The sequence below is a fragment of the Podarcis pityusensis genome (genome assembly GCF_964106645.2).
Source record: "Podarcis pityusensis genome assembly, chromosome: 9".
NCBI classification, from domain to species: domain Eukaryota; kingdom Metazoa; phylum Chordata; class Lepidosauria; order Squamata; family Lacertidae; genus Podarcis; species Podarcis pityusensis.
Genome location: NC_138034.1, coordinates 56,792,685 through 56,811,966, shown reverse-complemented (window position 1 = coordinate 56,811,966; position 19,282 = coordinate 56,792,685). Strand labels below are relative to the sequence as shown.

General features: G+C 42.5%; 2 long non-coding RNA genes across 8 annotated transcripts in view; one reads left to right on the top strand and one right to left on the bottom strand.

The window, feature by feature from the left end:
* Nucleotides 1-19,282, top strand: part of LOC308485078 — an 84,591-nt gene that overhangs the window by 14,794 nt on the left and 50,515 nt on the right. For 3 of the 7 annotated variants that reach the window (XR_013990313.1, XR_013990315.1, XR_013990316.1), the window contains exons 1-2: nt 4,278-8,749; nt 9,391-9,524. This is a non-coding gene — a long non-coding RNA (uncharacterized lncRNA). Of the gene's footprint in view, nt 1-4,277; nt 8,750-9,390; nt 9,525-14,482; nt 14,548-16,721; nt 17,551-19,282 lie in introns of those variants that run through there. The other 4 variants (XR_013990318.1, XR_013990319.1, XR_013990314.1 and 1 more) reach the window with 4 other exon arrangements.
* On the bottom strand, nt 2,872-9,513 carry LOC308485083. The gene is made up of 3 exons (XR_013990330.1): nt 9,373-9,513; nt 4,145-4,247; nt 2,872-3,926 (listed from the first exon to the last, which is right to left on the bottom strand). It is a non-coding gene; the product is annotated as an uncharacterized lncRNA (long non-coding RNA).

Here is a 19,282-nt window from a genome sequence, read left to right as displayed (position 1 = left end):
GCCCACATAACAGATGGGAATATTATTGTGCAGATCTCCTGAAGCAGCCCCAGTGACTGAAGTAGGAGAAGCCCTCAGTGGCTTGTGCCCCCGCATTAAAAAAAACAAACCCACCACAAACACATTCAATATGTGAGAATGGCCATTAATCTGTTGGAAGCAGTTAAACTTCCTATAAGGACTAAAAACTGCCCCTACCGGTACAGTGGCAACCTTGGTTTAAGAACAGCTTAGTTTATGAACAACTTGGATTAAGAACGCTGCAAACCCGGAAGTAGGTGTTTTGGTTTGTGAACTTTGCCTTGTAAAAAGAACATGTTGAGTGTGTTCCATTTGAAAACTGAGCCCGCCCACCCGCTATGGGAAAGCAGGCCTTGGTTTAAGAATGCTTTGGTTTAAGAACGGACTTCCGGAAGGGATTGACTTCATAAACCAAGGTACCACCGTATTTCTTTAATGGGATGTGACGCTGGATTCAATGTTATTTATTTTTAAAATATTTATTCTACTTCTGTCTTGATGCTTATGTGTCCATGTGTGCATGCACATGACATGGACCCTTTCCATTCCTCTGCGTTATGGTCATCTTGAGTTGAGCTGTGGCCAATTAGTTAATGGAATAAACCTACATATATTTGCATATGACAATACTTGGAAGAGGGGAAAAACTTCTATTGTTTTGAGATGTTGCATGTATGTATTGTGGCAGACATCTTCCAAGAAGAGGCATCACCTCTTGTTTGAGGTTGGAGGACCTGTCCAAAGCCAGTTTTTCATAAGTGTTTTCTCAAAAAAATGTACAGTGTGTTGCCTGATTAGTTGATGCGTGCAGGTGTTGAATTAAAAGCCCCTTTCAGTTACTAATCTAATGAAATAAATACAATTAAGCTCATTTAAGTCTCCCTGAATTAAATGGTAGTTAAAAGTAGTTGATTGCATTTATTTATAGATTGATAACATGCTTTTCAGCCCTAGAGCGCAAGAACAGAAGGGAGCCCTCCTGGATCAGAGCAAAGACCCATCCCAGGGATGGGGAACCTCGGGCTGAGAGGGGTGGGCAGGCTGAATGTGGTCCCCCAAGTCTCTCTGTCTGGCCCTCAGGACTTCACCCAGATCATACCAGCTGCCTTGCCACACCCTAACTGGCCCTTCCTTCCTGATTTTGCCTGGTTGGAACATATCCTTGCATGTCGAGGTTGCCTCTTGCTTCCCTGGATAAAGCATAGAGAGGGGTGTCCCTATGGTACAAAAGTAACATTTACACTCGCCGCTGAAATATACTCGGAGTCGAGTGTGGATTTCATGCTCTTTATTCAGCTCAGAGTAGTGAGGAAAGGAAGTTCCCCCGAAATGTCTGCTTTATATACATTATTTACAGAATGGGCCCCACGTGATTGGCTAATTCTGGGATTCTCTTGTAGGCTAATCAGATTGCGGATTCACTTTCACTTGGAGTTGGATTGGGTGGCTCCTGTGGACCAATCAGACTGCTGCATTCTGGATCCTATTGTTCTAGGACCAATCAGACTGCTGCATTTTGGATCCTATTCAACTCAGTACATAACAGCCGCCCTGCCCACTTTTGGCCCTGGCACTGCCCACCCCTGGCATGTGGCCCCCAGAAGGTTGCCTGGAATGGAATGTGGCCTCTGGGGTGAAAAAAAGTTCCACGCTAAATTTAAACTGGATTGTACCAAAATAACCGTGTTCAGAGGCTAGACTCTAGCTAGTTCATCATTAGGTTCTGGCAACTTTATGGGGTCAGCAGATTCTTTGGTGCTTTGGGGATGTAAAAGGGAGCCTCTTCAACAAACAACACTGTAAAGACATGCCACACAACTTAACAAATATGAAATAGAGGCTTGGGGGTGGGGGTGGAGAGAGAGACAGAAAAGCAATGCCCCTTGCTCTGTGCAGTCAGGATTCACCTGTTGCCTGGGCAACCTTGCATTGCAAGTATTGCAGGTATTGCAGGCTGCTGTGTTGTTATTGATAGCCTAGAGAGGGGAATGGGACACTGAAGATATTTATGTTATGTTTGCTTTCCCTGTAGATGCCATTAATTTCTGGAAAGCTTAAAGCTGCTGTGCCCAAGCACAAGGAGGCCAGCGTTTGTTGTGCAAAAAACTGCATGTGGAAAGATGGGGTGTAGAGTTTAAGCAGGTAGTCAATCATTGAGAATGTCCTACAGGCATTTTGGTGCTCCGTTGATGGGCACTTTCACATTTGGGTTGAAAAGTGGAGGAGTACTTATTCAGCAAAAAAAGCATATAAAGATATGGATGAGTTGAAGAGAAGAGATTCTGTTGCTGGCCATTGCTCAGATTACAGGCGCCATTTAAAAGCTTTGTAGCTGCCTGGGGAAAAGCTCCGTTGAATTTAGTGGGACTGAACAAACATACATATTATCCACGTTCTCAGACTACCCTTCCTTATCCCCATTGCACAAGCCCTGTTCCGGAATCAGTGGCTTTGTAGCTATACAAATATACATAGAGGAAATTCAACTGCAAAACCCTGTTCGTGTTTTCCTCAGTCCAGGAGTTCCTACTATTCCCATACAAGGAAATGTAGTAGTGATACTGAGGGAAACCAGACTGCAAGGTTCTTGGGGTCTGTCTGTGGCTGAAGGGCCATATGATCCCCCATCCAAGTAGTCTGTGGTCCTCCAGCTGTTGTTGGAGACCAACAGTCAGCGATGATTGGAATTGTAGCCCAGTGTTTGGATGCCCACAAGTTTCCCATCCCTGTTCAAAAGTGAACTCTTTCCCGCACCCCTTTTGAAACAAACAGATTACATGGGTTCATATTTTATTTATTTATAATATAAACATTTTCTTTAAAAAACCATGGCAGTGTACAATAAAATCAGTAAAGCGTCATAAAATTATACAATAATAAAATACAGAACAAATGGCCAGTGCGGAATCAAATTACGGCCGCATACACACTCCTGTTTAATATGCATTCAATGTGTTCCCACAACATTAGCCACAACTCGTACCTAGCATGTATCTATTCTGTCATTTGTTATGAAATACTGTGTTTTTTATGCCTCCCCCCACAACAGCTTTGATGTGTCTTGAGAAAAATAACTGCTTTTTCTGCTTTTTAACCCAGTTATGTATACAATGCCTGATTTTCTAAAAGCTTGGCTTAATGAAAACATTTTCAGCAGGTGACGAAATGCCAGAACTGTAGGTGTCTGCCTGATCTCAATATAGGAGCAGTCCCGCAAATTGCTGGTGACATTAAACCTGAAGACTTAGTTCACATGGAAATTAAATGGATATGAGGCAACTCACATGAGATAATGTGGATATGCGCTCATCCTTTGACCTTTAAAGCAAAAACTAATGCAAGAGAAATGCTTAAAATTTGTTCTAAAAATTCCCTAGGAACTTTGTGGAAAGTTGGAGACTGACCTACTTCATCATACTGACCAACAGGTGTGCATAACAGTCCTACCAAAATGTAGAGCAACAGTGAGGGTTTCTTAGAGCTTTCAGAGTATCTGTGTGGTTTTCAAAAATAAGAATCTGCAAGATTGATTCGACAGGAGCACAGATACAAAAATCAGCACACATGCAGTGGGCAAACTCAAAGCTCTGTAGCACCACCTCCAAGTCTCCAAAAATCTCTCCTGGCCACATGGCTTGGATTGGCCGATAAAGTTTTTTGCTGTTAGCATTGGTTACTGTACATAGAAAAAATAATAATGCCTCGAACCAGCTAGCAGGAAAGAGGTGTCCCGTCTCAATTTCATACTCAATCTACCAAATGCTCAGAACGAGATGCTTCTCACTTATCAGATTCACATGAAGGCCTTTTTAGTGCTGTTCCTGCTGTTGCCCAGTAAACATGATATACAGTGTTTGCATGAGGTGCTTCTCTCCATTTCCTTTGCCCCCCTGGGATCCAAGTTCCTATAAATAAATGCTTGAGCTCTAGTCAGCTGTGTGTAGAATGAATGACATTTAACCTTTCCACTCCTTCCTAATGCAATCCAGAATAGTATAGATGCCGGAGGTTGGCAGGAGGAGGGAGAGGGAAGTGCAGGATAGCTTCCCACTTTGGGGGACTTTCTCCTTGGGAAATATTTGTGAGTCACAGATGTCCATTATATCACCTGTCCCACACTCACCATATTCTTTTTCAGCCTCTCCTGGTGTTTCTGCAGTTTACAATCTTGGAAAGAAGCCTGTTGGGTTCTCTGGCTTTCCTCCATTCTGCTTACATCAGGCTGGCTGTGAGATGAATCAATAGAATGTCAGGAAATTTATAGCTGAGGTGGGGAATAGTGACAAAATACTGCTTTAAATGTACAGATGGGGTCGAAAAACAATACTGTGAGCTAAAGACACTATTGCATCCACTGTGGCTGCAAAATCTGGATGTGAAAAAGAACAACAGTGGCACCATTACTTAGGACTTGTTGTGTGCTGTGGGTGACTCTTTATTCATTCACCTGTCCTAACTGGAGTCTGCAAAATGCAAACTAATTTTTTAATTTTTAAAATTTTAAACGCTACAGGAGTTGCACACTGCCTGTTGCCTCTGTTTTCAATCAATAGGCTCCTTGTCCTCCTCAGACTTGCCCTTCTGCTCCAACAAGACTTGGGATCTCGTTTCGCGGGTCTGCCAAACATGGCAGTTGTTTAGCAACTGGCAGCCGCACACGGCACACTCGGTTTGTGGGAGGGGAAGTGGGAAAGAATGCAATCCCACTGGACGGGCGTAAGGTGATTTTAAGTTGAGAGAAGAATACGTGTAATTGCCAAGCTTGGGCACAAGCCAAGACGATTTTGGATAACACCTCTATTTTTACAAACAGGGATATCCAATCTTCGTCAGTTGGGGCTGCAGGCTGCAGTGACCTTCAACGGACTCATCTTGGCACCGTTCGGAAGAAGACTGGCACAGCATGTCCCAAGCCCAATGGACTAGCAAGAACAAACAGTAACTTCCTTCATTCTAGGACTCAGCCCAATGGGTTTCCAAGAAAATGCACGAGGTCTTTCATAGAACAGGAGTATAATTATGGGCATGGAAGATATAGAGACATACATCATTTCCAACCTTGTGTGTGTAAGAGAGTGATGCAAGTAGCTAGCTGTTCAAAGGATAGAAACCTAAACCCAAAGCCCTTGTTGCTAAAGCTAAAGTGATTCTTTGGATCCTGGAGAATTTAAATAGAGGACTTGTTCATTCATGCAAGTAGTTGCACTTCCACTTTAATGCTGTCAGGTGCCATGTACACCAAGGCCATGGGTACGGTATGCCCTGCAGAGGACCTTAAGGTCCATAAATAACAACACTTTGGAGGTCCCAAGCTGCAAGGTGGTTAGATTGGTCTCAACTAGGGCCAGGGCCTTTTCGGTACTGGCCCCGACTTGGTGGAACACTCTGTCACAAGAGACCAAGGCCCTGCGGGATTTGACATTTTTCCACAGGGTCTGCAAGACGGAGCTGTTCCACCTGGCCTTGGGTTTGGATACAGTCTGACCCTTATGTTTCCCTCCCCTTATGGTTTTGATTTATGGGCTACTACTAAAATGAGGCTGTATTTTAAAGTATTTTAACCTGTATTTTAATTAACTGTTTTTTTCTTTTTCTTTTATGTTTTATTGTAATTCTATTGCTGTTAGCCGCCCTGAGCCAGGTTCTGGCCGGGGAGGGCGGGGTATAAATAAAAATTATTATTATTATTAAATTAACATCAGTGGTAGCTAAGAGAGGTTTCTCATATTACAAGTGCCTTTGCAAACATCTATGGCATCCACCTTTAAAATGTTCAGGTTTACAATGAATGTGTGAAATGACACTCCTGGAGATCCCAGTGGCAATCTCTAGGCTGAATGACAATTTTGCATCAGGACTTCAGATGGAGACCTTTACAAATCCTGTCTGCTGAGATCCTTGTCGGCAGTGGGGAACCTGCTGTCTTCCAGATGTTGCTAGACTTCAATGCCCAGCATCCCTACCCATTGGCCATTCTGGCCGGTGTCAATGGTCCAACAACATGTGCAAGGCCACAGGTTCCCCACCTCTCCTTTAGATAAAAGTAACGTTTGGAATGGCAAAAGCTGTACTGGGATGCAATCTCAAAAATGATAGAATGACCTCGATACGAATCCAAGGCAAACCTTTTAACATCACAGTAATCCAAGTTTGTGCAACAACTACGGTGCTGAAGAAACTGAAATTGACCAGTTCTATGAAGACTTACAACACCTTCTAGAAATGACACCAAAGAAGGATGTTCTTCTCATCATAGGGGATTGGAATGCTAAAGTAGGGAATCAGGAGATAAAAGGAACAACTGGCAAGTTTGGCCTTGGAGTTCAAAACAAAGCAGGGCAAAGGCTAATAGAGTTCTGTCAAGAGAACAAGCTGGTCATCACGAACACTCTTTTCCAACAACACAAAAGACGACTACACATGGACATCACCAGATGGGCAGTATCGAAATCAGATTGATTATATTCTCTGCAGCCAAAGATGAAGAAGCTCTATACAGCCAGCAAAAACAAGACCTGGAGCTGACTGTGGCTCAGATCATCAGCTTCTTATAGCAAAATTCAAACTTAAAGCAAAGTAAAATTCTTATAGCAAAATTCAAGCTTAAAGTAAAGTAAAATTCAAGCTTGAAGAAAGTAGGGAAAACCACTGGGCCAGTAAGATGCAATCTAAATCAAATCCCTTATGAATACACAGTGGAAGTGAGGTACAGTTTTAAAGATTTAGATTTGGTGGACAGAGTGCCTGAAGAACTATGGATGGAGGCTCGTAACATTATGCAGGAGGCAGCAACAAAAACCATCCCAATGAAAAGGAAATGCAAGAAAGCAAAGTGGCTGTCCAACGAGGCCTTACAAATAGTGGGGGAGAGAAGGCAAGCAAAATGAGAGGGAGATAGTGAAAGATACAGGAAATTGAATGCAGATTTCCAAAGAACAGCAAGGAGAGACAAGAGGGCCTTCTTAAACGAGCAATGCAAAGAAATAGAGGAAAACAATAGAATGGGGAAAACCAGAGATCTGTTCAAGAAAATTGGAGATATGAAAGGAACATTTCATGCAAAGATTACCATAATAAAGGACAAACGTGGTAAGGACCTAACAGAAGCAGAAGACATCAAGAAGAGGTGGCAAGAATACACAGAGGAATTATACCATAAATATATGGATGTCTCGTACACCCCAGGCAGTGTGGTTGCTGACCTTGAGCCAGACATCCTGGAGAGTAAAGTCAAATGGGCCTTAGAAAGCATTGCTAATAACAAGGCCAGTGGAAGTGATGATATTCCAGCTGAACTATTTAAAATTTTAAAAGATGATGCTGTTAAGGTACTACACTCAATATGCCAGCAAGTTTGGAAAACTCAGCAGTGGTCAGAGGATTGGAGAAGATCAGTGTACATCCCAATCCCAAAAAAGGGCAGTGCCAAAGAATGCTCCAACTACTGCACAATTGCACTCATTTCACACGCCAGCAAAGTTATGCTTAAAATTCTACAAAGCAGGCTTAAGCAGTATGTGGACCAAGAACTCCCAGAAGTGCAAGCTGGATTTCAAAGGGGCAGAGGAACCAGAGACCAAATTGCAAACATGCACTGGATTATGGAGAAAGCTAGAGAGTTCCAGAAAAACATCTACTTCTGCTTCATTGTCTACGCAAAAGCCTTTGACTGTCGACCACAGCAAACTATGGCAAGTTCTTAAAGAAATGCGAGTGCCTGATCACCTCATTTGTCTCCTGAGAAATCTCTATGTGGGACAAGAAGCTACTGTTAAAACTGGATATGGAAAAACTGATTGGTTCAAAATTGGGAAAGGCGTACGACAAGGTTGTATATTGTCTCCCTGCTTATTAAACTTATATGCAGAATTCATTATGCGAAAGGCTGGACTGGATGAATCCCAAACCGGAATAAAGATTGCCGGAAGAAATATCAACAACCTCAGATATGCAGATGACATAACTTTGATGGCAGAAAGTGAGGAGGAATGAAAGAACCTCTTAATGAGGGTGAAAGAGGAGAGCGCAAAATATGGCCTGAAGCTCAACATCAAAAAACTAAGATCATGGCCACTAGTCCCATCACCTCCTGGCAAACAGAAGGGGAAGAAATGGAGGCAGTGAGAGATTTTACTTTCTTGGGCTCCATGATCACTGCAGATGGTGACAGCAGTCACGAAATTAAAAGACTCCTGCTTTTTGGGAGAAAAGCAATGACAAACCTAGATAGCATCTTAAAAAGCAGAGACATCATCTTGCCAACAAAGGTCCGTATAATTGAAGCTATGGTTTTCCCAATAGTGATTTATGGAAGTGAGAGCTGGACCATAAAGAAGGTTGATTGCCGAAGAATTGATGCTTTTGAATGATGGTGCTGGAGGAGACTCTTGAGAGTCCCATGGACTGCAAGAAGATCAAACCTATCCATTCTTAAGGAAATCAGCCCTGAGTGCTCACTGGAAGGACAGATCGTGAAGCTGAGGCTCCAATACTTTGGCCACCTCATGAGAAGAGAAGACTTCCTGGAAAAGACCCTGATGTTGGGAAAGATTGAGGGCACAAGGAGAAGGGGACGACAGAGGATGAGATGGTTGGATAGTGTTCTCGAAGCTACCAACATGAGTTTGACCCAACTGCGGGAAGCAGTGGAAGACAGGAGTGCTGGGCGTGCTCTGGTCCATGGGGTCACGAAGAGTCGGACACGACTAAATGACTAAACAACAAAAAGGTTTGGATCTATTATTATTATTATTTGAATTTATATATTGCCCTGTACCCGGAGGTCACAGAACAAAATCAAATATGAAACCAGAAAATATATGATCAAAATAAAAACACAATCCAATAAACCACCCCCCTAGCACTTCATATATGCAGATTATATGCTTTCTAATAAGCTATCTACCTCCTTCCTCTGGAAAGAGCTAATCCTGTGAGTAATAACACACACACACACACACACACACAGAGAGAGAGACAAATACACTACAATGTTTAACTATTCTAATTCATTAGATTTATTGATTTAAAATGGGTTAAAAGGCAGATTTTTAAAAATAAAGTAATATTAACAGAAGTGCTTCTAAAAGCTTCAACTGGCAGCCACCATCTTAAAAAGGGTACCTCCATTTTCTTTCTCATACATACAGGAAAGACTAGAATATCTCTTCTAAGAAAATGCCTGTGATGATACCTTCTCATTTAAAAACAAACGAAGCATACTTCTTACTTCAGAAACAGATGCAAATTCAACCACAATATCTATCAATCAACTCTACCTCACATGATTCACATTTTTTAAAATTGAGCTATAGCCTTAGCTGTGAATTATTTTTAACTTGTAATCCTTACAACAATCTTGTCGGCTAGATCAGCATTATCCCTATATTACTGTTGGGTGACTGAAGTTGCGTTGCTTTTTGGAAGTTCCACTGAATCAGATCTTATCAGACGGACGGAAAATCTGAAGAGATATTTTGCTTAAACAAGCTTCAATTTAGCAGGTAAGATTTGATCTTTCCAAGGCTCAGCCACGGAACAACAAGAAAAGCTCTGGGAGCTCTTGGGGAATTAATAGGAACATGATACGATCAAAATATGGGTCAGGCGAAAGTGTGGATGAGCACTTAGTGACTTTATGAGCTGTAACAAAAGATGGCCACAGCTATTGGACCAATGAAAGCAGAACTATAAAGTTACCAGCAGTAGTCTATATATATCTCCACAGTAGGTGGATCGGTTCAGCGTGGCACACAGCCTACCTTGTGTACTCCTGATGGTTATGAGAGGAACCACATTACACACAAAGGTAATGAAATGAAGGCCAAATGTTGACACCAAACCCTCCTGATCCAGGGATTAGAAGGGGGCTCAGGCATACAGCCTTCCCTCCAAAAAACCTCATACTTAATATTATCTGTATGAGAAGGCAGAAGTCGTCTCGTCTGAAAGCAATGCAGAGTGGAGAATAGTCCATTGGGGCGCTGCCCAACAAACCGCAGGCAGCTTTGTCTAGTCTGCTTTCTTACTTGCACCTAGTCCAAGGGGTAGCATTCCTTCTCCTTAGTCTTACAGTTCCCCTTGCAGATCTCAGCATGGAGTAGGTTGAGGACAAAACTAAAACTAGTTGGCTGTGCCTTACATTGGCTCTAGCTCCAATGACCATTGCTTATTCCCTGCTTTCTACCCCATGGGCATTAGACACCCCTGGGAATTCAACACCCCTCAATTCTGGGTCCTTGTTTTCTCTTCTTGGGAGAGATCCTGTCTGAACAATAACTGAACATTTCAGGGTAGGAAACACGGAGCTGCAATAAAAGCATTTAAGATCAATATTTTAGGAATAAGCAGCATGCAACAAAATGCTTCATTACTATATGCCCCGTATCAACCATTGTTATTTTATTTGCTTAACAAATTTCTGTTCAGCTCTTTGGGTAGAAAAGAAATCTTGAGGAGTGGCTAGCAAAATTAAAAACATAAAATAATATAAAATCGCAGTAGCAAAGATGAAAACCTAAGTCCTAGATTAAACTGTATAAATCTCAACATCTTAAAAATCCCGGGCAAATGAACTATGCGCTGCAATGAGTAATGCAATGCACTGTTTGGGGATTGTGTTCAGTAAGGAAGGAGAGGGAAGAAAGTAAGTTACTGTGAGCAGGAAATGTTAAGGTAAGGGAGAGTGGGGAGTTGAAGGGAGCCTAGGAAGGTGGGTAGGAAATTTATACAGTTGATCCTTGAAAGAGGGAGAGGAAGAGGGTGGGCATTAGAGGGGAGCAGGGCTGGCCCATGCATGAGGTCAGTTGAGATGACTGCCTCAGGTGGCAGGATCCACAGAGGCAGCAAATCCCAATGTCAATTTTTCTTCCACCTTCGTTCTGGATGCAGATCTTCCCTCACCCCTTCTTTTGCAGTAGGGAGGGGAGCGCCATTTTGGGGTCTGCTTCAGATGCCAAAATGTCTTGGGCCGGCCCTGGAGGGAGTAGCTGATTGGGCGTGAATTTGGAAGACACCTCTGTTCATTCCTAGATCATCCACAGCTGATAAGTAACAGATCGTTGTTCTTTTGTCAAGACTTGAAGCTCACATCGCTCTCTAAGCCTTAACCAAATCATGGTGATCTATTCATTCATAGTAATCAGGCAGCAAACCACAATGTTGTTTTTAACAACCTCTGGGAAAACCCGATTGCAAAGTTCTATGCAGAACATGACGGAATTAACCTGGTCCAAATGTCCCAACAATCCACTGCCCCATGAAGGGAAAAATAAACCCAGCCCAGAATGCCAAGTTCTAAGCATTCCAAAACCACCAAGCTGACTGTAGAGGACTAAATGGGGTGGGGGGACAATATTCTCCCGAATTCCCCACACATCCATCAGCCTGTTCTAGATAATAAACTGTAAATCAGAAAAGACCCAGAGCATCCAGTATATTGATATACTGCATAGGACTATATGGGAATGGTGTGGGATGCCAAGAAATCTCTGGAGAACCAACCTTTCACAGACTGTCCAAGGGCAGTAAATTGTGGATTTGAAGAGAGAAGCTAGCTTGAACATCTTGGTCCAAAGTTACAGCCCATGGGGGATGCCATTTCCACTTTGTATTAGGAGGGGACAATTAGTCAACACAATGTTACAATGAGATGTTTACAGTACTATATATGAATTCATCAGGCCTATACTTAAAGTAAAGCAATGGTGAAAAATGATATTTGGCCCCAACTAAGTCAGAGTAGGGACGCGGGTGGTGCTGTGGTCTAAACCACTGAGCCTAGGGCTTGCTGATCAGAAGGTTGGCGGTTCAAATTCCTGTGACGGGGTGAGCTCCCGTTGCTCGGTCCCTGCTCCTGCCAACCTAGCAGTTCGAAAGCACATCAAAGTGCAAGTAGATAAATAGGTACCACTCCGGCTGGAAGGTAAATGGCATTTTCATGTGCTGCTCTGGTTTCGCCAGAAGCGGCTTAGTCATGCTGGCCACATGACCCGGAAAAACTGTCTGTGGACAAATGTCGGCTCCCTCGGCCAGTAAAGCGAGATGAGTGCCGCAACCCCAGAGTCGTCTGTGACTGGACTTAACTGTCAGGGGTCCTTTACCTTTACCTTTAAGCCAGAGTTAATCATGAGTACGGGTGTCACTGAAACATGTATTTCCTAGTGAAGTCACCGAAGAAAAGTACCTCAGAAATATGAACCTTGGAAGCTTGTAATGCAGCCTCAGATATGATCCAAGCATGATGACCTCATAATTTAACCGTTGCCAACCTGGTGCCCTCAAGATCATCCCCAGCCAGTACACCATCCTGGGGCTGATGGGAGTTGTAGTCGAAAACACCTGGAGGGTACCAGGTTGATGTAAGCTGTCATCATTATTTTACGGGCTGGATTTCCTGTGAGCTGGAGAAGCATTCTGTCTTCCGCCACACATATGCAATACACAACCTCCTTTATCTATTCAACCCCAAGCTCTTTCTTCCAACTCAGGATGTCCCTGCCTCCCTCTTACACACCTGACCACTGCTGCCATTCAAGCAGCAAGCAGGAAGGAAAGAAGGCTGGGAAGTGCCTGGTGCTTTTGCCATGTGACCCGCCAGTCAGCAGCCCTGGGGAATGTAATTGTGATAAGGGCTATTGACACCCCCACCCAGCTTGGCTCACCCCAAGGAGGATAGGTTTGTTCCATCTCTAGATATGTAAGGCCCTATCAACACTATATATTTAAAGCATTGTCATACAACTTGTAAGCTGCCATAGAATACTACCCAAAGAATCCTGAGAACTGCAGTTTGTCAAGAATTGTTAGGAGACCCCTATTGCCTTCAGAGAGCTACAATTTCCAGTTGTTTAACAATCAATCCTTCCTCCCAGGGAACTTTAGGAATTGTGGCTCTATGAGGGTTTCCCAACAGTACTCAGCATCCGTAACAAACTACAGCCCTCAGTGTTCTTTGGGTAGCGCTATGACTGATTAAAGTGGTATGATCCTGCTTTAATATAATGCAGATGGGGCCTAAGACCCAATAAAACCACTAGAATGTGTTTGACTCAACCCCTCTTTATACATTGGTACTTATCTGCTCTTTATACTTTACTGCATGCATGCCGCCCCCCATGGCTTCAGCAAATAAAAAAAGAAAATATATATATTCCAATTAATCTTTCCCAGTTTCCAAGCCTCTCTCACACCAGCTACTCTGGACGTAACGATATTCAAACTAGATCTTTCCTACTGTACATCTTAATTGGCTTCATTTTACATAATTTAGCAGGCATTAAAACAAATCTGGTGTATAATGATGCAGCCAGAGCAGGTGCGGTTTGTTTATTTATTTTATTTTTTAAGAGAAGCAGCCAGATGCTGTTTTGAGATCTGTATTTTGCTCTGTGTTTTGGGTATTGATATGGTTCAAAGTGAAAACCTCAGCATCTGGTCCCCCTAATATAAGGGGTGGGTAACCGTTTTCAGGCCAAGAGACACACATTGACCCATGGTCAACCCTCTGGGGAGTTGCATCTCAAAATTGGTGTGGCCAAATGACCTCCATAATCCCAGAGAGACTTGTTATTAATATAACATACCTGAATAGTTTTTCCCCCTGTTTCTTTTGGGGGGGGGGGAGACCGTCTGGGTGGTGGATGACATTGAGGCAGTATAAAAATGATGAAAACAAATAAATAAAACAAATAATAGGGCAAGATTTGGACCTGGAAAGTTTCAGTTTAAATTTTTAATCAGCAGACCCTCCCAGTGTCCTTGTTTTCCAGGGACAGACTTGAATTTACAGCAGATGTCCCTATTTCTTATTTGATCCTGGAATGTACTGCTTTTCTTTAAGACGTCCTTATTTTCAGTGGAGAAATGGTGGAGGGTATGGAGTTATGCAACCCCTCAAACCAGGGAGATAAGTGACTATACAACTTTTAGAAGACATCTGAAGGCAGCCCAGTATAGGGAAGTTTTTTTAAAATGTTCTCATTAGGCTACTATGCTGTGCATAAGATAGGATAACCATCCCCCTTGCCCTGATCCATAGGAACTGGTGGAAATGTATTCTATAATGTTCTTAGGAAGCTGCTAGTGGTGTGTCATTGATCAGAGCTACACACACGTCTACTCAGTAGCAAGTCCTGCTGAGTTCAATAGGTAAGTGTGCATAGGATTACAGCCCAAGTGATTTTAAGGAGTTGTTGATTTATGATTACGTTTATAACCTGCCTTTTTGTATTCTGATGTCTTTTTGGCTCTTATTGAAAACCTTTCTTTTCCAGCAGGTCTTTTAAGCTGAGGTTTTCCTCGGTCTTCATCTGTATTAGAAATGCTTTTCATACGGTTTTATTGTTTTCTCACTTTGTTTGCCACCATGGGCTCTGTTGGGAGGGAGGGTGGAATATAAATTTAATGAATAACTAAAGAAATAAATGAGAGAGAGTCATTCTGCTATGGACATCTTTTGCAGCAAGGAACATCTTTTGCAAGAAAACTGTCAAACTTTCCTGCAGGCTGCAGGATTGTTTATTCCTGGTTAGTATTTACTACTACATCGTGTCGTAGCTCATGTTTCAGTTTAATTTTCAAGAGCCCTGCCAAAGATGCTGAGGGCAAAACAAGTCCCCAGCCCACCTGCTGCTACATGCATCTCTTATTACTGAAGTTTGCTGTGCTATTTTTATCGTACTTTGCAGCTTGGCCAAATGGTGGTAGGTGGCTGTAGGTGGCTCCTTTTCGGTCTGTGGCTTGATGGCTTAAACAACTAAGATGTGGAAGATGATGGGATTTGGCTGGTTTTCATAGTTGCTTTTTAAGATCTTGTACGAGGACAAAAAAAAAGCAGCATCTATTTGCTTGGGCATCATTAATGCCTTACAGAAAATTCAAGGGGCAGCAGGAGAGGGAGAGAAATGGAAGAACTTTTTCAGAATCAGGATCCAGAGAAAATGATAATGATAATGATGATCATAATAATAATGCCAAAAACATCCCTTTGGACACTGAGATCCAGCACCGAGGGCCTTCTGGCGGTTCCCTCATTGCGAGATGTGAGGTTACAGGGAACCAGACTGAGGGCCTTCTTGGTAGTGGCACCCACCCTCCCTTCAGATGTGAAGGAAATAAGCAGCTATCTTATCTTTAAAAGACATCTGAAGGCAGCCCTGTTTAGGGAAGTTTTTAATATTTAATGCTGCATTGTTTTTAACACTCGATTGGAAGCCGCCCAGAGTGGCTGGGGAAACTCAGCCAGATGCACGGGGTATAAATAATAAATTATTATTATTATTATTATTATTATTATTATTATTATTATTATTAGTTGATTTGTAACTCCAGTCACAAAGCTATGCTGCCTCTATGCAGATACATCCTGCAATGGCGAACAAGTCATATTCAAATGCTCAATTTTCATACCAGTATGTAACAATCTTTAAATACTGAAATTTGAGATTTGGATTTCAAGATTTGATAGTAAAATATGAGGTTGTGAAGGATCATTCAGCTTTGGGTTGGATTTAAACTTTTGTTATTTGTGTTAATTTTCATTGACATGAGTTTAAATTGCCCCCTCCATTTGGGCTGGCATTAAAAAGACTTAGGTGTGAACCAAATGTCCCAAATGAGAGGCTTTCTCTCTCACGCTATTTTGAGTATCGTGTGCTGCTTTTGAAATGTGGTAACATTTCAAGAAACATTTGTAAGTGGAAAGCCTGTTTCTATGCAAGAATCCTGCTCTTTGAAAGGCCCCTAAATTGTTTAACCACAGTATCTCCTCTCTCAGTTGGAACTTAATTTCAAACCCGTTTATTAACTATCTAATTGCTAGTGAGCAAAATACATATGCATGGTAATGGCTGTTTGCACTCTTAAGACTACAAAAACCATGAAGCAGCATGACTGTGTACAAATACACTTGCAGGGAAATTCTAAGACCTCAGTGGCATTAGAAGTACTGAAAGGTTATTCTGAGAACAAACAGCCTACTTTACAAGCCAACAGTACTACTTTAAGTGTGACTTGTGGTTAAGCCATAAAAAATATGGCTTTGAGTAGGAATCATTGGTATAAAATCAACAAAGCTAAAATTAGGTTCCTGAATACTGGGCATGAGGATTGTGGCTGATCCTACACATATTGACAGACTGCCAGGTTAGCAGTGCTGCTGGTATCAAATTGCAGCTGGGTCATTCCTGCTTCTGCCCTGTAAACACTTAACAGCTGAAGTGGCAAGAGGGCTGGGAAAGACGTAGCAGCTACAGGCACCCCCAAACTTGGCCCTCCAGATGTTTTGGGACTACAACTCCCATCATCCCTAGCTAACAGGACCAGTGGTCAGGAATGATGGGAATTGTAGTCCCAAAACATCTGGAGGGCCGAGTTTGAGGATGCCTGATATAGTATATCTGTGTACCACAGACTTAAATTTGTTTAACAATAATTTCATCTCCCTAGGAAATCTGAGGAACTATAATTCTGAGAGGGTAGGAATATCTGATAAGGAATTCTTCAGCACTCTTGCAAAACTACAGTTCCCAATTGGGGGGGGGGGTTAATCCCAAGCAGCTAAACTTGTATAATACCAATATATGCTTGTAATGCAGATCTGCCACTAGGTAACATCTTTTTTTTTTTGCTGTGCTGGTTAACAATTTTTGTGTGGGATTTCTTTTCTCCTTTTCTGATCCTGCCCTTCTGCTTGACAATAGAACTTTAGAAGAACTGCAAAAGAAGTTTATGCCTGAATCAGCTTTCCCCTGAGAAAACCTGGAAGAAGGGAAGAGACATTTCTGAATCTAGGTAGACAGCACTAAAATTGCTGGTCTGCATGGACTCTAATTGCTCATCTGCAGCTTTGTTGGTATGTATGAGATAAAACAACAAAAATCATATGCATTTCTATAGCAATTTGCTGATTGCTCAAAGTGTTTTGCCAACACTTTCCCAGGAATCATTAAATGACTCTGTGGACCAATAATATCAAACTACCTACTCGGAATAGGGACATAGGCTTGGCTAATCCCCCATTTGTGAGTTCAGTGTAAGCTGAGATTTGAACTCTTAAACTTGGATGTGTCTGCAGAGATGCCCATGGAGGGGTGATTGCCTTAGCAAGGAGTGGTTGGTAGCTCTCCGTTCCTCAGGCAGGCCCCAAAAGGTAAACCTAGTCAAAATCAGCACCTTGGAGAGAGCTCAAGGTGAGAATGCTCAGGATCACAGAGATTGCTACAGATAGACATCCAACTTTTCTCAGTGAGATCCTGAAGCAACGGGCTGAGTTTTAGAGCAAGGCTAGGTAGCCATTGCCTGGAAGCTGCTGGTTCAAGTGTCATGGCCTTCTGTAGTTGTTGGATCCTTCAAGGTTTCCAGCTGTGATGATCTCTCCTCTGGGTTCTCTTGATCTCCCTAAGATTCTGTGGTCAAGCCACCAAATCTGACAGCAGAAGCATCTTTTTGGAGCTCAAGATTCTGGGGTCCATGGCCTCACATGGGATGGACCAGGGAGTGGGTCTGTTTCTTCTTCAGAGCTGAAGTTGATGGAGGAGTGCTGATCTAAGGCTATCATTGGATCTTAATAAAAAAAATCCTTCCAGTAGCACCTTTAAGACCAACTAAGTTAGTTCTTGGTATGAGCTTTCGTGTGCAAGCACACTTCTTCAGATACACTGAAACAGGGACACTGGCACCAGAGCCTGCAATAAACCCAGATGCCAACTTTGCTGCCACATACACCCGGACAACACCATTACTGGCCCCAACAACATCACACATACCATCTCGGGACTATTCAATTGCTCATCATCTAACATTGTGTATGGCATCAAATGCCAACAGTGTCCTTCAGCTCTCTATATTGGACAAACAGGCCAAACCTTACGCCAAAGAATAAATGGACATAAATCTGACATCAAGAATCACAAAACAGAGAAACCAGTAGGAGAACACTTTAATCTCCCAGGACATTCTATACAAGATCTCAAAGTAGCTGTTTTACTACAAAGGAATTTCAGAAATAGACTGGAAAGAGAAGCTGCTGAATTGCAACTCATTACCAAACTTAAAACCATGGAGAAACCTGGTTTGAACAAAGACATTGGATTCTTATCCCATTATACATGACTAAGCCATTTCTCACCTTCTCACCCCTTGCCTTTTCCTGTAAGACCCATTACAGTCGTTAAGAGTCGTCAGCAGGCTCATCCCAGCTATCTGCCAATCTCCCATTCCCACCACCCTTCTGAGTAATACCCCTCCCCACCTTCTCACTATATAGAAGGATCTGGCAACTTCTGTTTCAGTGTATCTGAAGAAGTGTGCTTGCACACGAAAGCTCATACCAAGAACTAACTTAGTTGGTCTTAAAGGTGCTACTGGAAGGATTTTTTTTATTTTGACTATGGCAGACCAACACGGCTACCTATCTGTAATTGGATCTTAAGTTCCTCCTGCATTCATTGGAGCCCCCCCCCTTCCATATACAAAGCACCCAGAGCCCCAGGAGCAGATGAGGGGCTGTGGAGTATTGTAGAGTGAAGGATGTGTTGAGAAAGCCCCATTTTGTGAATGTGGAGGAAAGCCACACTATGCTACCTCTCTGCCATGGAACTGTGATTATCTGTTTAGGGAACTCTTGCCAGCAACTTCAGGCTCCAGCTGGCTGAAAAACAGCTGCTTCATCAACAGAACGACAAGCCATTTCTTCTAAATCAGCAGCCAAGGCTAGAGGATGAGAAATTTAATTGAAAATTTCTTTCACATACAACAATCAATAGTTCCACATTGTGAAAGCTGTTGCAGAGATAAATCATCCTCTGCTTCATCTTTTATTACAGTCACGGTGTAGTCAATTAAATATTTTTTTAAAAATAAATAAAACAAAAAGCTTTGCAGCTTATCATAGTGTTGGCTCAGTACTTGTCCCACACTAGACGGCAGGAACTGAGAAAGTAAATAGAGTGGATATGGCTATCGCTTTTTACAGGCCCCAGTACAATATCTGCTGTGAACATTGGACTTTTTACAGGCCCCAGTACAATATCTGCTGTGAACATTAGTATCACCACCTGCAGAGCTAATGACCTGGAAAGACAGGGGAGCATTCCGGGATGTAGTTGTGGCTGTATAGGTACAGAATGGGGAGATGCACGCTCGACATGAATAAACCACCCCTCAAAACTCCCACCTGGATGCACCCAAACAGGCAAAGTGGTACTCTTTACTGCTGCTGAATTTTGTAAAAAACCCAGTTGTAAGTGATTTGCTTCCAAAG